Here is a 19,496-nt window from a genome sequence, read left to right as displayed (position 1 = left end):
TCAAGTATTGGCTTGGAGACTGATTGAAATTATGTCCTTTGCGTTTTTAACTTCATGCTCTAACAGACTAAACTAATAGGCTCACTAAATATATAGAATACTTTTGAAGAATTAGCAGATGATGAAATGCTACTGATTCCATCCAATCCTTCAAGCAGCGTGTGATTCAAGGAGATAAACAGTCCAAAATGAGACACAAGAAAAATTCATCTTTGTTCAAACAATTAAACTTGGCCTGTACAGGGATCGAACCTGTGACCTTGGCGTTATTAGCACCACGCTCTAACCATCTGAGCTAACAGGCCATTTTGCACAACTACCTGGAGGTCCAGCATATGAAGAAGGGCAAATGATAGTTAACCCAGGAGATTTGGAAAGCTTAATTTCAGCAGTTTACCATGAAGTTATTGTTATATATTATCAACATGAAGAAACTAATATGACTTAAAAAAAATTACAATACAAAAGAGATTTACATACTTAGTGTTAGAACTTAGAACCATTAACTTTTTTTCCATGTGGTTAAGCAATAAATAAATATTCATCACCTATATTGAATTGATTCATCTAATCATTATATCAGCTTCTCCTCTAAGGAAATATAGAGATAAACATGATACAGTAGAAAATACATCTATTTTCAACATTAAAGGTGCATCAAGTATTGGCTTGGAGACTGATTGAATGTATGTCCTTGGCGTTTTTAACTTCATGCTCTAACAGACTAAACTAATAGTCTCACTAAATATATAGTATACTATTGAAGATGAAGCTGATGATCAAGTCCTACTGATTGTTAATCCGGGATAGTTGTAAAGCTTATATTCAGCTGTTTACATTCATAGTATCTTTATATAATATCAACAAGACTAAACAAAAATGATCTCAATAAATTGCAATAAATAAGAGATTTAGTTACTTGGCGTTAGAACTTAGAACCATTAATAGATATTCCAGGCGCTTTAAGAATAGTAATTCATTCTATAATTATATCAAATGTATTCATCCAGTCGATCAAGCAGCGTTTGATCCAAGCAGATAAACAGTCCAAAATGAGACACAAGAAAAATTAATCTTTTTTCAAAGAATTAAACTTGGCCTGTACAGGGATCGAACCTGTGACCTTGGCATTATTAGCAAAGCGCTCTAACCAACTGAGCTAACAGGCCAATTTGCACATCTTCTGGAGGACCAGCACAGGAAGCAGTGCTACTGATAGTTCAACCGGGAGATTTGGAAAGCTTAATTTCAGCTGTTTAATATGAATTAACTTTCATATTATCAACATGAAGAAATTAATATGACTTCAAAAAAATTGCAATACAAAAGAGATTTCCATACTTAGTGTTAGAATTTTGAACCAGTAACGTTTTTTCCACGTGGTTTAGCAATAAATAAATATTCATCACCTATATTCAATTAATTCATCTAATCATTCTATCAGCTTCTGCGCAAAGGAAATATAGAGGTAAACATGATACAGAAGAAAATACATCTATTTTCAACATTAAAGGAGAATCAAGTATTGGCTTGGAGACTGATTGAAATTATGTCCTGTGCGTTTTTAACTTCATGCTCTAACAGACTAAACTAATAGGCTCACTAAATATATAGAATACTTTTGAAGAATTAGCAGATGATTAAATGCTACTTTTTCCATCCAATCCTTCAAGCAGCGTGTGATTCAAGGAGATAAACAGTCCAAAATGAGACACAAGAAAAGTTCATCTTTGTTCAAACAATTAAACTTGGCCTGTACAGGGATCGAACCTGTGACCTTGGCGTTATTAGCACCACGCTCTAACCATCTGAGCTAACAGGCCATTTTGCACAACTACCTGGAGGTCCAGCATATGAAGAAGGGCAAATGATAGTTAACCCAGGAGATTTGGAAAGCTTAATTTCAGCAGTTTACCATGAAGTTATTGTTATATATTATCAACATGAAGAAACTAATATGACTTAAAAAAAATTACAATACAAAAGAGATTTACATACTTAGTGTTAGAACTTAGAACCATTAACTTTTTTTCCATGTGGTTAAGCAATAAATAAATATTCATCACCTATATTGAATTGATTCATCTAATCATTATATCAGCTTCTCCTCTAAGGAAATATAGAGATAAACATGATACAGTAGAAAATACATCTATTTTCAACATTAAAGGTGCATCAAGTATTGGCTTGGAGACTGATTGAATGTATGTCCTTGGCGTTTTTAACTTCATGCTCTAACAGACTAAACTAATAGTCTCACTAAATATATAGTATACTATTGAAGATGAAGCTGATGATCAAGTCCTACTGATTGTTAATCCGGGATAGTTGTAAAGCTTATATTCAGCTGTTTACATTCATAGTATCTTTATATAATATCAACAAGACTAAACAAAAATGATCTCAATAAATTGCAATAAATAAGAGATTTAGTTACTTGGCGTTAGAACTTAGAACCATTAATAGATATTCCAGGCGCTTTAAGAATAGTAATTCATTCTATAATTATATCAAATGTATTCATCCAGTCGATCAAGCAGCGTTTGATCCAAGCAGATAAACAGTCCAAAATGAGACACAAGAAAAATTAATCTTTTTTCAAAGAATTAAACTTGGCCTGTACAGGGATCGAACCTGTGACCTTGGCATTATTAGCAAAGCGCTCTAACCAACTGAGCTAACAGGCCAATTTGCACATCTTCTGGAGGACCAGCACAGGAAGCAGTGCTACTGATAGTTCAACTGGGAGATTTGGAAAGCTTAATTTCAGCTGTTTAATATGAATTAACTTTCATATTATCAACATGAAGAAATTAATATGACTTCAAAAAAATTGCAATACAAAAGAGATTTCCATACTTAGTGTTAGAATTTTGAACCAGTAACGTTTTTTCCACGTGGTTTAGCAATAAATAAATATTCATCACCTATATTCAATTAATTCATCTAATCATTCTGTCAGCTTCTGCGCAAAGGAAATATAGAGGTAAACATGATACAGAAGAAAATACATCTATTTTCAACATTAAAGGAGAATCAAGTATTGGCTTGGAGACTGATTGAAATTATGTCCTGTGCGTTTTTAACTTCATGCTCTAACAGACTAAACTAATAGGCTCACTAAATATATAGAATACTTTTGAAGAATTAGCAGATGATTAAATGCTACTTTTTCCATCCAATCCTTCAAGCAGCGTGTGATTCAAGGAGATAAACAGTCCAAAATGAGACACAAGAAAAGTTCATCTTTGTTCAAACAATTAAACTTGGCCTGTACAGGGATCGAACCTGTGACCTTGGCGTTATTAGCACCACGCTCTAACCATCTGAGCTAACAGGCCATTTTGCAACACTACCTGGAGGTCCAGCATATGAAGAAGGGCAAATGATAGTTAACCCAGGAGATTTTTGGAAAGCTTAATTTCAGCAGTTTACCATGAAGTTATTGTTATATATTATCAACATGAAGAAACTAATATGACTTAAAAAAAATTACAATACAAAAGAGATTTACATACTTAGTGTTAGAACTTAGAACCATTAACGTTTTTTCCATGTGGTTAAGCAATAAATAAATATTCATCACCTATATTGAATTGATTCATCTAATCATTATATCAGCTTCTCCTCAAAGGAAATATAGAGATAAACATGATACAGTAGAAAATACATCTATTTTCAACAGTAAAGGAGCATCAAGTATTGGCTTGGAGACTGATTGAAAGTATGTCCTTTGCGTTTTTAACTTCATGCTCTAACAGACTAAACTAATAGAGTCACTAAATATATAGCATACTACTGAAGATGAAGCAGATGATGAAGTCCTACTGATTGTTAATCCGGGATAGTTGGAAAGCTTATATTCAGCTGTTTACATTCATAGTATCTTTATATATTATCAACAAGACTAAACAAAAATGATCTCAATAAATTGCAATAAATAAGAGATTTAGTTACTTGGCGTTAGAACTTAGAACCATTAATAGATATTCCAGGCGCTTTAAGAATAGTAATTAATTCTATAATTATATCAAATGTATTCATCCAATCATTCAAGCAGCGTTTGATCCAAGGAGATAAACAGTCCAAAATGAGACACAAGAAAAATTCATCTTTTTTCAAGGAATTAAACTTGGCCTGTACAGGGATCGAACCTGTGACCTTGGCGTTATTAGCACCACGCTCTAACCAACTGAGATAACAGGCCAATTTTCACATCTTCTGGAGGACCAGCACCGGAAGCAGTGCTAATGATAGTTCAACCGGGAGATTTGGAAAGCTTAATTTCAGCTGTTTAATATGAATTAACTTTCATATTATCAACATGAAGAAGCTAATAGGACTTCAAAAAAATTGCAATACAAAAGAGATTTCCATACTTAGTGTTGGAATTTTGAACCAGTAACGTTTTTTCCACGTGGATTAGCAATAAATAAATATTTATCACCTATATTCAATTGATTCATCTAATCATTCTATCGGCTTCTGCACAAAGGAAATATGGAGGTAAACATGATACAGAAGAAAATACATCTATTTTCAACATTAAAGGAGCATCAAGTATTGGCTTGGAGACTGATTGAAATTATGTCCTTTGCGTTTTTAACTTCATGATCTAACAGACTAAACTAATAGGCTCACTAAATATATAGAATACTTTTGAAGAAATAGCAGATGATGAAATGCTACTGATTCCATCCAATCCTTCAAGCAGCTTGTGATTCGAGGAGATAAACAGTCCAAAATGAGACACAAGAAAAATTCATCTTTGTTCAAACAATTAAACTTGGCCTGTACAGGGATTGAACCTGTGACCTTGGCGTTATTAGCACCACGCTCTAACCATCTGAGCTAACAGGCCATTTCGCACAACTACTTGGAGGTCCAGCATATGAAGAAGGGCAAATGATAGTTAACCCAGGAGATTTGGAAAGCTTAATTTCAGCAGTTTACCATGAAGTTATTGTTAGATATTATCAACATGAAGAAACTAATATGACTTAAAAAAAATTACAATACAAAAGAGATTTACATACTTAGTGTTAGAACTTAGAACCATTAACGTTTTTTCCATGTGGTTAAGCAATAAATAAATATTCATCACCTATATTGAATTGATTCATCTAATCATTGTATCAGCTTCTCCTCAAAGGAAATATAGAGAAAAACATGATACAGTAGAAAATACATCTATTTTCAACATTAAAGGAGCATCAAGTATTGGCTTGGAGACTGATTGAAAGTATGTCCTTGTCGTTTTTAACTTCATGCCCTAACAGACTAAACTAATAGAGTCACTAAATATATAGCATACTATTGAAGATGAAGCAGATGATGAAGTCCTACTGATTGTTAATCCGGGATAGTTGGAAAGCTTATATTCAGCTGTTTACATTCATAGTATCTTTATATATTATCAACAAGACTAAACAAAAATGATCTCAATAAATTGCTATAAATAAGAGATTTAGTTACTTGGCGTTAGAACTTAGAACCATTAATAGATATTCCAGGCGCTTTAAGAATAGTAATTAATTCTATAATTATATCAAATGCATTCATCCAGTCCTTCAAGCAGCGTTTGATCCAAGGAGATAAACAGTCCAAAATGAGACACAAGAAAAATTAATCTTTTTTCTAAGAATTAAACTTGGCCTGTACAGGGATCGAACCTGTGACCTTGGCATTATTAGCACCACGATCTAACCAACTGAGCTAAAAGGCCAATTTGCACATCTTCTGGAGGACCAGCACAGGAAGCAGTGCTAATGATAGTTCAACCGGGAGATTTGGAAAGCTTAATTTCAGCTGTTTAATATGAATTAACTTTCATATTATCAACATGAAGAAACTAATATGACTTCAAAAAAATTGCAATACAAAAGAGATTTCCATACTTAGTGATAGAATTTTGAACCAGTAACGTTTTTTCCACGTGGTTTAGCAATAAATAAATATTCATCACCTATATTCAATTGATTCATCTAATCATTCTATCAGCTTCTGCGCAAAGGAAATATAGAGGTAAACATGATACAGAAGAAAATACATCTATTTTCAACATTAAAGGAGAATCAAGTATTGGCTTGGAGACTGATTGAAATTATGTCCTTTTGCGTTTTTAACTTCATGCTCTAACAGACTAAACTAATAGGCTCACTAAATATATAGAATACTTTTCAAGAATTAGCAGATGATGAAATGCTACTGATTCCATCCAATCCTTCAAGCAGCGTGTGATTCAAGGAGATAAACAGTCCAAAATGAGACACAAGAAAAATTCATCTTTGTTCAAACAATTAAACTTGGCCTGTACAGGGATCGAACCTGTGACCTTGGCGTTATTAGCACAACGCTCTAACCATCTGAGCTAACAGGCCATTTTGCACAACTACCTGGAGGTCCAGCAAATGAAGAAGGGCAAATGATAGTTAACCCAGGAGATTCGGAAAGCTTAATTTCAGCAGTTTACCATGAAGTTATTGTTATATATTATCAACATGAAGAAACTAATATGACTTAAAAAAAATTACAATACAAAAGAGATTTTCATACTTAGTGTTAGAACTTAGAACCATTAACGTTTTTTCCATGTGGTTAAGCAATAAATAAATATTCATCTCCTATATTGAATTGATTCATCTAATCATTTTATCAGCTTCTCCTCAAAGGAAATATAGAGATAAACATGATACAGTAGAAAATACATCTATTTTCAACAGTAAAGGAGCATCAAGTATTGGCTTGGAGACTGATTGAAAGTATGTCCTTTGCGTTTTTAACTTCATGCTCTAACAGACTAAACTAATAGAGTCACTAAATATATAGCATACTACTGAAGATGAAGCAGATGATGAAGTCCTACTGATTGTTAATCCGGGATAGTTGGAAAGCTTATATTCAGCTGTTTACATTCATAGTATCTTTATATATTATCAACAAGACTAAACAAAAATGATCTCAATAAATTGCAATAAATAAGAGATTTAGTTACTTGGCGTTAGAACTTAGAACCATTAATAGATATTCCAGGCGCTTTAAGAATAGTAATTAATTCTATAATTATATCAAATGTATTCATCCAATCATTCAAGCAGCGTTTGATCCAAGGAGATAAACAGTCCAAAATGAGACACAAGAAAAATTCATCTTTTTTCAAGGAATTAAACTTGGCCTGTACAGGGATCGAACCTGTGACCTTGGCGTTATTAGCACCACGCTCTAACCAACTGAGCTAACAGGCCAATTTGCATATCTTCTGGAGAACCAGCACAGGAAGCAGTGCTTATGATAGTTCAACCAGGAGATTTGGAAAGCTTAATTTCAGCTGTTTAATATGAATTAACTTTCATATTATCAACATGAAGAAACTAATATGACTTCAAAAAAATTGCAATACAAAAGAGATTTCCATACTTAGTGTTAGAATTTTGAACCAGTAACGTTTTTTCCACGTGGTTTAGCAATAAATAAATATTCATCACCTATATTCAATTGATTCATCTAATCATTCTATCAGCTTCTGCGCAAAGGAAATATGGAGGTAAACATGATACAGAAGAAAATACATCTATTTTCAACATTAAAGGAGAATCAAGTATTGGCTTGGAGACTGATTGAAATTATGTTCTTTTGCGTTTTTAACTTCATGCTCTAACAGACTAAACTAATAGGCTCACTAAATATATAGAATACTTTTGAAGAATTAGCAGATGATGAAATGCTACTGATTCCATCCAATCCTTCAAGCAGCGTGTGATTCAAGGAGATAAACAGTCCAAAATGAGACACAAGAAAAATTCATCTTTGTTCAAACAATTAAACTTGGCCTGTACAGAGATCGAACCTGTGACCTTGGCATTATTAGCACAACGCTCTAACTATCTGAGCTAACAGGCCATTTTGCACAACTACCTGGAGGTCCAGCAAATGAAGAAGGGCAAATTATAGTTAATCCAGGAGATTTGGAAAGCTTAATTTCAGCAGTTTACCATGAAGTTATTGTTATATATTATCAACATGAAGAAACTAATATGACTTTAAAAAAATTACAATACAAAAGAGATTTTCATACTTAGTGTTAGAACTTAGAACCATTAACGTTTTTTCAATGTGGTTAAGCAATAAATAAATATTCATCACCTATATTGAATTGATTCATCTAATCATTTTATCAGCTTCTCCTCAAAGGAAATATAGAGATAAACATGATACAGTAGAAAATACATCTATTTTCAACAGTAAAGGAGCATCAAATATTGGCTTGGAGACTGATTGAAAGTATGTCCTTTGCGTTTTTAACTTCATGCTCTAACAGACTAAACTAATAGAGTCACTAAATATATAGCATACTACTGAAGATGAAGCAGATGATGAAGTCCTACTGATTGTTAATCCGGGATAGTTGGAAAGCTTATATTCAGCTGTTTACATTCATAGTATCTTTATATATTATCAACAAGACTAAACAAAAATGATCTCAATAAATTGCAATAAATAAGAGATTTAGTTACTTGGCGTTAGAACTTAGAACCATTAATAGATATTCCAGGCGCTTTAAGAATAGTAATTAATTCTATAATTATATCAAATGTATTCATCCAATCATTCAAGCAGCGTTTGATCCAAGGAGATAAACAGTCCAAAATGAGACACAAGAAAAATTCATCTTTTTTCAAGGAATTAAACTTGGCCTGTACAGGGATCGAACCTGTGACCTTGGTGTTATTAGCACCACGCTCTAACCAACTGAGCTAACAGGCCAATTTTCACATCTTCTGGAGGACCAGCACCGGAAGCAGTGCTAATGATAGTTCAACCGGGAGATTTGGAAAGCTTAATTTCAGCTGTTTAATATGAATTAACTTTCATATTATCAACATGAAGAAGCTAATAGGACTTCAAAAAAATTGCAATACAAAAGAGATTTCCATACTTAGTGTTGGAATTTTGAAGCAGTAACGTTTTTTCCACGTGGATTAGCAATAAATAAATATTTATCACCTATATTCAATTGATTCATCTAATCATTCTATCGGCTTCTGCGCAAAGGAAATATGGAGGTAAACATGATACAGAAGCAAAATACATCTATTTTCAACATTAAAGGAGCATCAAGTATTGGCTTGGAGACTGATTGAAATTATGTCCTTTGCGTTTTTAACTTCATGATCTAACAGACTAAACTAATAGGCTCACTAAATATATAGAATACTTTTGAAGAAATAGCAGATGATGAAATGCTACTGATTCCATCCAATCCTTCAAGCAGCGTGTGATTCAGGAGATAAACAGTCCAAAATGAGACACAAGAAAAATTCATCTTTGTTCAAACACTTAAACTTGGCCTGTACAGGGATCGAACCTGTGACCTTGGCGTTATTAGCACCACGCTCTAACCATCTGAGCTAACAGGCCATTTCGCACAACTACTTGGAGGTCCAGCATATGAAGAAGGGCAAATGATAGTTAACCCAGGAGATTTGGAAAGCTTAATTTCAGCAGTTTACCATGAAGTTATTGTTAGATATTATCAACATGAAGAAACTAATATGACTTAAAAAAATATTACAATACAAAAGAGATTTACATACTTAGTGTTAGAACTTAGAACCATTAACGTTTTTTCCATGTGGTTAAGCAATAAATAAATATTCATCACCTATATTGAATTGATTCATCTAATCATTGTATCAGCTTCTCCTCAAAGGAAATATAGAGATAAACATGATACAGTAGAAAATACATCTATTTTCAACATTAAAGGAGCATCAAGTATTGGCTTGGAGACTGATTGAAAGTATGTCCTTGTCGTTTTTAACTTCATGCCCTAACAGACTAAACTAATAGAGTCACTAAATATATAGCATACTATTGAAGATGAAGCAGATAATGAAGTCCTACTGATTGTTAATCCGGGATAGTTGGAAAGCTTATATTCAGCTGTTTACATTCATAGTATCTTTATATATTATCAACAAGACTAAACAAAAATGATCTCAATAAATTGCTATAAATAAGAGATTTAGTTACTTGGCGTTAGAACTTAGAACCATTAATAGATATTCCAGGCGCTTTAAGAATAGTAATTAATTCTATAATTATATAAAATGTATTCATCCAGTCCTTCAAGCAGCGTTTGATCCAAGGAGATAAACAGTCCAAAATGAGACACAAGAAAAATTAATCTTTTTTCAAAGAATTAAACTTGGCCTGTACAGGGATCGAACCTGTGACCTTGGCATTATTAGCACCACGATCTAACCAACTGAGCTAAAAGGCCAATTTGCACATCTTCTGGAGGACCAGCACAAGAAGCAGTGCTAATGATAGTTCAACCGGGAGATTTGGAAAGCTTAATTTCAGCTGTTTAATATGAATTAACTTTCATATTATCAACATGAAGAAACTAATATGACTTCAAAAAAATTGCAATACAAAAGAGATTTCCATACTTAGTGATAGAATTTTGAACCAGTAACGTTTTTTCCACGTGGTTTAGCAATAAATAAATATTCATCACCTATATTCAATTGATTCATCTAATCATTCTATCAGCTTCTGCGCAAAGGAAATATAGAGGTAAACATGATACAGAAGAAAATACATCTATTTTCAACATTAAAGGAGAATCAAGTATTGGCTTGGAGACTGATTGAAATTATGTCCTTTTGCGTTTTTAACTTCATGCTCTAACAGACTAAACTAATAGGCTCACTAAATATATAGAATACTTTTGAAGAATTAGCAGATGATGAAATGCTACTGATTCCATCCAATCCTTCAAGCAGCGTGTGATTCAAGGAGATAAACAGTCCAAAATGAGACACAAGAAAAATTCATCTTTGTTCAAACAATTAAACTTGGCCTGTACAGGGATCGAACCTGTGACCTTGGCGTTATTAGCACAACGCTCTAACCATCTGAGCTAACAGGCCATTTTGCACAACTACCTGGAGGTCCAGCAAATGAAGAAGGGCAAATGATAGTTAACCCAGGAGATTTGGAAAGCTTAATTTCAGCAGTTTACCATGAAGTTATAGTTTTTTTTTTTTTTTTAAAGATTTTTATTGATGTTGACAGGATGACGGAAAGAACAAAAATCGACAAACATTCATAAGACATTCATGAGTAATTACAGAAAGAAAACTAGCGAAATTAAATATGTAATAAACAAGTTAGTTATGGTGTGTAATCATCGTGGTTAAAGTTACTGTTACAATTTTATGCATGAGAATTTAACATTTAAACAATATAAAAATAAAGTTCTGATTTTAGTCTATAAAGCTACCCCAAATTCTATCAAATTTGTTCAATGATCGTGCTCCCCTGAGATTGGCTAAAGCCAGCTCCATAGCATGTACCTCTGTTACCAATGTCCACCACTTCCAAACCGTCGGGGTTTCTAGATCAATCCAAGCCCTAGCTAAGGTTAGTTTGGCACATGAGAACAGTATAGTCGTTAGGGGGGATAGTGGAGATGTGGATAGATTAAGATCTATCAGAACCGAAGCGGCCGTGATGGTGGGCAATGGGATATTTTTTACTCTTAGAACCCTCAGTATATCATCCCAAAAGCTTTTAAGTTTGGGGCATGAGTACAAGATATGAACTAGATTTGCTGCTACAGCCGAACATTTGGGACATTTAGTGCGACTGCTAAAAGTGGGGTTCGGAGACCATCTAGCGATCCTTTCGGGTGTATAGTAGAGCATACAGGTCGTTCGATATTGTTGTAGCCTAAGGCTAGATGAGCGTACCAGTTTGTTAATGTTAGTAAAAGAGTTCTCTATCTGCTTAGTCGTAACATTTAGATTTAATTGTATGCTCCATTTCAAGGCCAGTTTATCATTGTCATTTGTTTTGAATGTGCTGAATATTCGATAAGCTCCACTAATAGTTGATTTATTCTTATTTGTATAAAGGCATGTCCATATATCGCATTCCGAAACAGTTTGTATCTTTTTTTTGTTAATCAAATAATCATGGATTTGCATATGTTTGAATCTTGCAATTTCAGGTAGATCATATATTTGTTTGAGCGTGTTAAAATCTAAAAACCGCTGCACGCCATATAGATCCACTAAAGTATTAATCCCAGAAGAAGCCCAGCTATTAATGGTGGAATCTGTAAATATAGCCGGGAGACCTGGATTGCCCCACAATGGTGATTTTGGGTGGAAAAAGGTTGTTTTGCAGAATTTTAATATGTTTTCCCATATTTTAATGATATCTCTAGCAGTCTTGAATCTTACCCTTTTGTAGTAATTCGGGTCGTTAATTCTGAACAAGAAGAATAGTGAATCTTGTTTTAACATAAAATAATGGAAAAAAAGAGTTCTACCCCCATGCAGTAAAGAGCGTATGCGTGTAATAAACGAAGACCAAAAATATAGTTTGAAGTCTGGAGCGTTCAGCCCTCCCTTATTTGTATTGTTTTTCAGCATTTTTAGTGACCTTCTGACTTTTTTGAAGCCCCAAATGAAGCTACTAAAGATCCCATCTAAGTTTTGGAAGAATTTATTATTTAATGCCAATGGAATTGATCGGAATAAGTATACATATTTTGGGAGTATTTTCATTTTAATAAGGTTTATCCTGCTAACCATATTCAAAGGCAATTTGTTCCATTTTTTCAAAATAAGAATAGTCTTTTTAGTCAGGTCATTATAATTTATCTTATTGATGTCTTGTATTCTAGCTGTGAGTTTAACCCCTAAATAAGTGGCCTCTTTGCATATCTCAGGGATAGGTGCGATAGGAGAGTAATTGGCTATAACTTGCGTCTTCTGCTGGTTAAGCTTATAGCCTGACACCTTCCCAAATTTCTCAGCCTCAATATATATTCCTTTTAATGCCTTGGCTACATCTGTGGTGTATACTGCAATGTCGTCAGCATAAGCTGTCATTTTCAGTTCCTGTGAGCTGGACCTAAAGGGAGCAATCAATATTTGGGAGTGAAGGGCAAGTAAAAAAGGTTCCAGTGAAAGAGCGAATAGGAGGGGAGAGAGAGGGCATCCCTGCCGGGTTCCCCGCTTAATTGGGAATTCTGGTGAGGTCAGGCCCCCATAGCTAATACAGGCGGTAGGTTTGTCATAGAGCGCTTTTATACCCTTCAAGAAGCTACCCCCAAAACCCATTTTAGACAGTACGCACCAGAGATAGGTCCACCCCACTCGGTCGAAAGCCTTTTCAGCATCTAATAGTATCATACCGAGTGGGGTGGATTCAATCTCCGCGATATCAAAGGCCGTTATTGCCATATTTACGTGTATTGTTGTGTCTCTCCCTGAGATAAAGCCGTGTTGTTGCGGGTTTACAATTCTAGGCATGTATGGGGCAAGTCTAAGTGCGATGATCTTGGCGAATATTTTGGCATCCGTATTTATTAGAGAGATGGGTCGATATGACCCTCTCTCCTCTTTAGGCTTCCCTTTTTAAAAAAAAAAAGATTATTTTAGTCCGATTCCAGGATTTAGGGGTTGTTCCATTTATTCCGATTGATTGGATTACTTCTAAAAAAAGCTGTTCTAGTTCTAGTCTACAGATTTTATACAGTTCTAGAGGTATCGTATCTTCCCCTGCCGCCTTTCCTGTTGGTAATATGTTGATAGCCTGATGAAGTTCGATCAATTGTATGTCGTTGGAGAGTGCATCCAAGCCTAATATATTCCCAGTATTTACTGGGTAGTCGTTCACATATTCCTTAATTTGGACTATGTTTACAGGGCTGTCCGGGGTATATAAGTTTTCGTAATATACCGCAAATTGATCTAATATATCTTGTGGTCGGCTATATAACTTGTTCCCCTGTCCTCGGATGTTAGAAATTAATGTGTCAGCTCTTTTCTCCGCCACCTTATAGGCTAAAATTCTACCGATCTTGTCTCCACCCTCATATTGAGCAAATTTAAATTTGTGGATCCTTGCACTATTTTTCCGAGTAAGATTAGCTTTTATGTCATTTTTCAATGCACTAAGTTTTATATTAATTTCCATTGCCGATGGAGAATTGATCTGTAAGGCTTTAGCTAATAAGTCTTCTTGTTTAGTTATGTTCTCTAGTAGTGTAATCTTATATTGATTCTGTTCTGCATTTTGCCTAAAAACATACGCCTGGGTAAAGCCCCTAATGCTTGCCTTGCAAGCGTCCCATACCATGCAACACCCGGTTGAATTCCTATTGATGTTAATAAATTCGTTTATATGAGTTTTGAGTTGTGTCACGTAAGTAGTGTCTGAAATTAAATATCTAGGAAAAGAAAATGGCCTAGGTGGTGTCCTGGCATTTTGTGTATCAAATGTCATTATTAGTGCGTTATGATCAGATGTTATCCGAGGACAGAGAATCATATAACCGGTCCGTAATAGATTATCGCTCACTAGAGCCATGTCTAATCTGCTACACATCTTATGGGGAGCAGAGTAGTACGTATATCCTGGTAAGGTTGGATATAAATGCCTCCAAGCGTCTTTGATGTTATGTATCCGGCATAGATCTAATATTGAAAATCTGGTCCTATGCATCCTTTGATGTACATGAGGTTTAGTTGTATCAATTTTGTAGTCTAGAATGCAATTAAAATCTCCCATTACAATTATCTCCCCCGCCCAGTCCAGAAGTTTCACGTTTAATTGGTCAAAATACTTTGGTTCGTCTATATTTGAGCCATAAACAGCACATAGGACATATTTAACGTTTGCATAACTAATTTGCGCTATAGCCCATCTGCCGTCTTTATCATGAGCAGTTTGAAGTACTTGTGCCCTGAAACGCTTATCCTTAAGTATAACCACTCCTCTCGTAGAGTTCACAAAAGTAGAGCAGACCAAAACATCATACCCTAGTTGGTTTAGTATTTTCCTATCTTTCCAAATAATATGGGTTTCTGTTAATAAACAAAAATGGGGGTTATGTAATTTCAACTCTTCTGCTACTAGGGATCTTTTGTTTTTGCTATTCAGCCCTGCCACGTTCCAAGCTAAACATTTTATAAAATGCATTTAAGTAAAAATACTACGCCCCTCTTCAGATAGCCATATAAGAAAGCTAGTTCTCTAAAACCTCTATACCACAAAATAATACCATCGAAAACCAATAAAGAGTTACAAACTTTATCAAGTTGATTCCCCCTATCATCCTGCCAACAATTTTTGCTATACCCCCCCCCTTTCCCTCCCCTTGCCCCCAACCTGCGGAGAAGGGGTCCCACCCCCCTCCCGTCCCCCTGGCTCTCTCCCCAGCCGGGGAAGAACCACCCTCCAGTGACTGCCGTCGTTGGTGAGGCAGCACGTGTGGTGACACCCCCCTGAGTCGCTGCCGCCCCCTCCACCTTCCATAAGCAAACTACATAATACAGCCTGTGAAAATGGCGTGTATCTTTTCCCCCTTTTTTTTTTTAATCCTCCTCCCTCACCATCACCCTCACCGCTTTTTTTAATTTTTTTTATTTATACCCCTCAACCTCCCCCTCGTGTACCCAGTTCATCAGTATTGGCTATGCTAATATATATTGCGTTTTAGCTCTGGCTAGAGCTAATACTGGAGAGATAGTTCTCTGCCTCTTTTACATCATTAAAGAAATACGTATGTCCGTTTCTTATAACCTTGAGGCGTGCAGGCTCTTGAAGAAATACCTGTCCTCCGTTAGCCTTAATTGGGTCCATAAGTTTCCGGAGTTGCCACCTCCTATCCATAGTATCCCTGCTGAGATCTGAGCGTGCAAAAAATGAGAACTCTCCTACAGCAATTGGGGAGTTAGGGCGAGCTCTCTGCCAAACCGCTTGCCGTAGAAGGAAGTTACCAAAATATATAAGAAAAGGGCGAGGAAATTGATTTCCTTTATTCCTCTGGATCAGGGGCAAGCGGTGGGCCCTCTGGATTTGCGAATCCCAGTCCCAATCCGCTAGGTCTGGGAAGGCCTTCTGAAGTACCCCTACTATATAAGCTCTAGAGTCCGAGCCCTCTGATCTCTCCGGGATACCAAAAAGTCGTAGATTGGATTGCCTTTGTCTGTTCTCCAAATCTTCGACCTTTAGCTGCAGTGCCTTCAACTGGTCGTCGTGTTTTCCTACAGCTCCTTCGAGTTTGGTATTTATCTCCTCCACCTGAACCACCCGTTCCTGTAGTTCTATGGTTTCTTGGGAGACCCCCCCAATTTTGATAGTAAGGTCCTGTAGGGAAGATTGCATCTTGTTGTTATCTTCCCGAAGTTATAGTTATATATTATCAACATGAAGAAACTAATATGACTTCAAAAAAATTACAATACAAAAGAGATTTTCATACTTAGTGTTAGAACTTAGAACCATTAACGATTTTTTCCATGTGGTTAAGCAATAAATAAATATTCATCACCTATATTGAATTGATTCATCTAATCATTTTATCATCTTCTCCTCAAAGTAAATATAGAGATAAACATGATACAGTAGAAAATACATCTATTTTTAACATTAAAGGAGCATCAAGTATTGGCTTGGAGACTGATTGAAAGTATGTCCTTGGCGTTTTTAACTTCATGCTCTAACAGACTAACCTAATAGTCTCACTAAATATATAGCATACAATTGAAGATGAAGCAGATGATGAAGTCCTACTGATTGTGAATCCGGGATAGTTGGAAAGCTTATATTCAGCTGTTTACATTCATAGTATCATTATATATTATTAACAAGACTAAACAAAAATGATCTCAATAAATTGCAATAAATAAGAGATTTAGTTACTTGGCGTTAGAACTTAGAACCATTAATAGATATTCCAGGCGCTTTAAGAATAGTAATTAATTCTACAATTATATCAAATGTATTCATCCAATCCTTCAAGCAGCGTTTGATCCAAGGAGATAAACAGTCCAAAATGAGACACAAGAAAAATTCATCTTTTTTCAAACATTTAAACTTGGCCTGTGCCGGGATCGAACATGTGACCTTGGCGTTATTAGCACCCCGCTCTAACCAACTGTGCTAACAGACCAATTTGTACATCTTCTGGAGGACCAGCTCAGGAAGCAGTGCTAATGATAGTTCAACCGGGAGATTTGGAAAGCTTAATTTCAGCTGTTTAATATGAATTAAGTTTCATATTATCAACATGAAGAAACTAATATGACTTCAAAAAAATTGCAATACAAAAGAGATTTCCATACTTAGTGTTAGAATTTTGAACCAGTAACGTTTTTTCCACATGGTTTAGCAATAAATAAATATTCATCACCTATATTCAATTGATTCATCTAATCATTCTATCAGCTTCTGCGCAAAGGAAATATAGAGGTAAACATGATACAGAAGAAAATACATCTATTTTCAACATTAAAGGAGCATCAAGTATTGGCTTGGAGACTGATTGAAAGTATGTCCTTTGCGTTTTTAACTTCATGCTCTAACAGACTAAACTAATAGGCTCACTAAATATATAGCATATATATATATATTTTTTTTTTTGTCTTCATAAATGCCACCAGAAATTGTCAACTCAAGATGGGTTTTTCTCCTGGCCTTTAACACAGGCTAACTATTCCCGCCCTGGCTACCGTGTATAGCCGACGGAGATCGCCCAGAGGTAGGTCGTTACCTTGTCCCACTCCCCTTCGTGATGTATCGGAACCTTTAGGAGGACAGGACCACAGAACCTCTGTCATAATCATTGGACATTTTGTGTACCTTGTCCGTTATCTCTCAGACCATGCAATTAGTTGGGACCATATTTTTACAGCACTCTCTCCTCCACACAGTAAGTCTAAACGACTAACAGCCATAATGTTCTTAAGACAGTTTGCGAATCGGGGAGGACTTACAGATTTCCACTGCCTACATATCTCCCTTCTAGCAATAACAATGACATAAAAAATAAACTGTGAGGTGCTGTTACTGACATCATAGTCCGTAGGGAGACCAAAGAATATTAATCTAGGGGAATAAGTGATTGGTATAGATAGAACCTCTTCTAAGAACCCACAAACCTGATCCCAGTAGCTGGTAATTTCAGGGCAGTCTACAAACATATGTCTATCATCCGCATCTGGTGACCTGCATCTTAAACAGACGTATTCTTCTGCCGAGATCCTTGACAATTTCGCAGGAGTCCAGTAAGCCATATAAGCTGTGAATAGATGATTCCTCCTGAGATTGGATGGTTTTATGGTTTTTTGGGAAATTGTGAACGAGTCTATCCAGATCTTCAGCATCTCTTCGGAGTCCTGGGTGACGATACTAGTCCAAAGCTTGGTGGTATCAGCTCCTAGTTCGTCTTTCGCCCCCACCAGTGCATTATACCAAAGTGACACCTCCCCTTTCCTCCCTGTCGCCCTACTGATAAGTCTCAGAATCGGAATTTCGTCCAGCATTGACTGCCCCACCAGGAAGATTTAAAAGAGATTCCCAACCTAACAGTTTGGAATCATTAGACAGGTCCCCCCACTTGGTTAATCCTGCAGCTCTCAGAGGAAGAGCCAGACGATCTAATAGGCAATCTGGTGTACCTGAAGAGTCCCAAATGGGGGCTTGCGAGTGATAGTAGGGTATATTCAAAATTCTACGTATTGCCTTCCAGATGTTGAGTGCTGTCCCAAGAAGCTTCAGGCGAACCTTCTTAAAAAACTTCTGGTCCCCAAATTTGTACAGAAAAAACTCCCGACCTTGTGGCAGGTCTGATAGCATGGCCTGAAAAAGCCTTCCGTGTGAAGAGGAATCTAGTTTGTTTGCCAGAAGTCTAAAATTCTTAAATTGAAAAGCATAGCAATAAAAAAGTATATCGGGCAAAGCCAGTCCACCCAGTTTTAGCCCCTTTCTTAATTTCCGCCAGGCAATTCTGGGGGACTTAGTCGCCCAGATAAACGAGCCAATCCTTCCTTGAAGGTTAGAAATATCCCTTTTGTTAAAGTGCAAGGGGATGGAATTAAAAAGGAAGGTAACTTTTGGCAGTATTATCATCTTGACTAGATTGACTCTTCCATAGATGTTAAGGGGTAAGGTATTCCATCTAGTCAGGAGCTTCCTAATATCCTTGACCGCCGTCTGCCAACTACTTTTAGTAATATCGTCCAAATTATGAGTAAGCTGAATACCCAGGTATCTAATTTTTAATTTGGCTTCTGGTATCGGGGACAGGTTGTTCCAACTCATTATATCAGTCTTTTCTTTATTAATCCTGTATCCCGAGACCGTGCCAAAATCCTCAGCCAATTCAAATAGTCTGGGAATGGCCTGCTCAGGATTTGATGTATATAGAAGCAGGTCATCGGCATAAAGTGCTGTCTTAAGAATCAAGTCTCCAATTTTAAAAGGCAGAATCACTGGGTCAGATCTCAGGGAGCAGACAAACGGCTCAATGTAGATATCAAAAAGGAGAGGGGACAGGGGACATCCCTGCCTCGTTCCCCTCGAGATATCCAACCATTCAGTCAGACTACCATTGACTAAAACCTTGGCTCGAGGGCCCCTATGCAGTGTCTCAATCCCTCTAATGAATATGTCTGGAAATCCAAAGTTTA

At 36.0% G+C, this 19,496-nt stretch overlaps 8 non-coding genes across 8 annotated transcripts; all 8 read right to left on the bottom strand.

The window, feature by feature from the left end:
* Positions 1-231: 231 nt before the first annotated feature.
* Positions 232-305, bottom strand: TRNAI-AAU (transfer RNA isoleucine (anticodon AAU)). The gene has a single exon. It is a non-coding gene; the product is annotated as a tRNA-Ile (tRNA).
* Positions 306-1,749: 1,444 nt separating this feature from the next.
* Positions 1,750-1,823, bottom strand: TRNAI-AAU (transfer RNA isoleucine (anticodon AAU)). The gene has a single exon. It is a non-coding gene; the product is annotated as a tRNA-Ile (tRNA).
* A 1,444-nt stretch (positions 1,824-3,267) lies between these two features.
* On the bottom strand, positions 3,268-3,341 carry TRNAI-AAU (transfer RNA isoleucine (anticodon AAU)). Its single transcript has one exon. It is a non-coding gene; the product is annotated as a tRNA-Ile (tRNA).
* A 792-nt stretch (positions 3,342-4,133) lies between these two features.
* Positions 4,134-4,207, bottom strand: TRNAI-AAU (transfer RNA isoleucine (anticodon AAU)). Its single transcript has one exon. It is a non-coding gene; the product is annotated as a tRNA-Ile (tRNA).
* Positions 4,208-4,787: 580 nt separating this feature from the next.
* TRNAI-AAU (transfer RNA isoleucine (anticodon AAU)) lies at positions 4,788-4,861 on the bottom strand. The gene has a single exon. It is a non-coding gene; the product is annotated as a tRNA-Ile (tRNA).
* Positions 4,862-7,170: 2,309 nt separating this feature from the next.
* Positions 7,171-7,244, bottom strand: TRNAI-AAU (transfer RNA isoleucine (anticodon AAU)). Its single transcript has one exon. It is a non-coding gene; the product is annotated as a tRNA-Ile (tRNA).
* Positions 7,245-8,689: 1,445 nt separating this feature from the next.
* TRNAI-AAU (transfer RNA isoleucine (anticodon AAU)) lies at positions 8,690-8,763 on the bottom strand. Its single transcript has one exon. It is a non-coding gene; the product is annotated as a tRNA-Ile (tRNA).
* A 580-nt stretch (positions 8,764-9,343) lies between these two features.
* Positions 9,344-9,417, bottom strand: TRNAI-AAU (transfer RNA isoleucine (anticodon AAU)). The gene has a single exon. It is a non-coding gene; the product is annotated as a tRNA-Ile (tRNA).
* Positions 9,418-19,496: the final 10,079 nt, after the last annotated feature.

The sequence above is a fragment of the Lissotriton helveticus genome, chromosome 4_1 (genome assembly GCF_964261635.1).
Source record: "Lissotriton helveticus chromosome 4_1, aLisHel1.1, whole genome shotgun sequence".
NCBI lineage: Eukaryota > Metazoa > Chordata > Amphibia > Caudata > Salamandridae > Lissotriton > Lissotriton helveticus.
The sequence above is the reverse complement of the archived record's forward strand: the minus strand, read 5'-3'. Positions and strand labels throughout refer to the sequence as shown.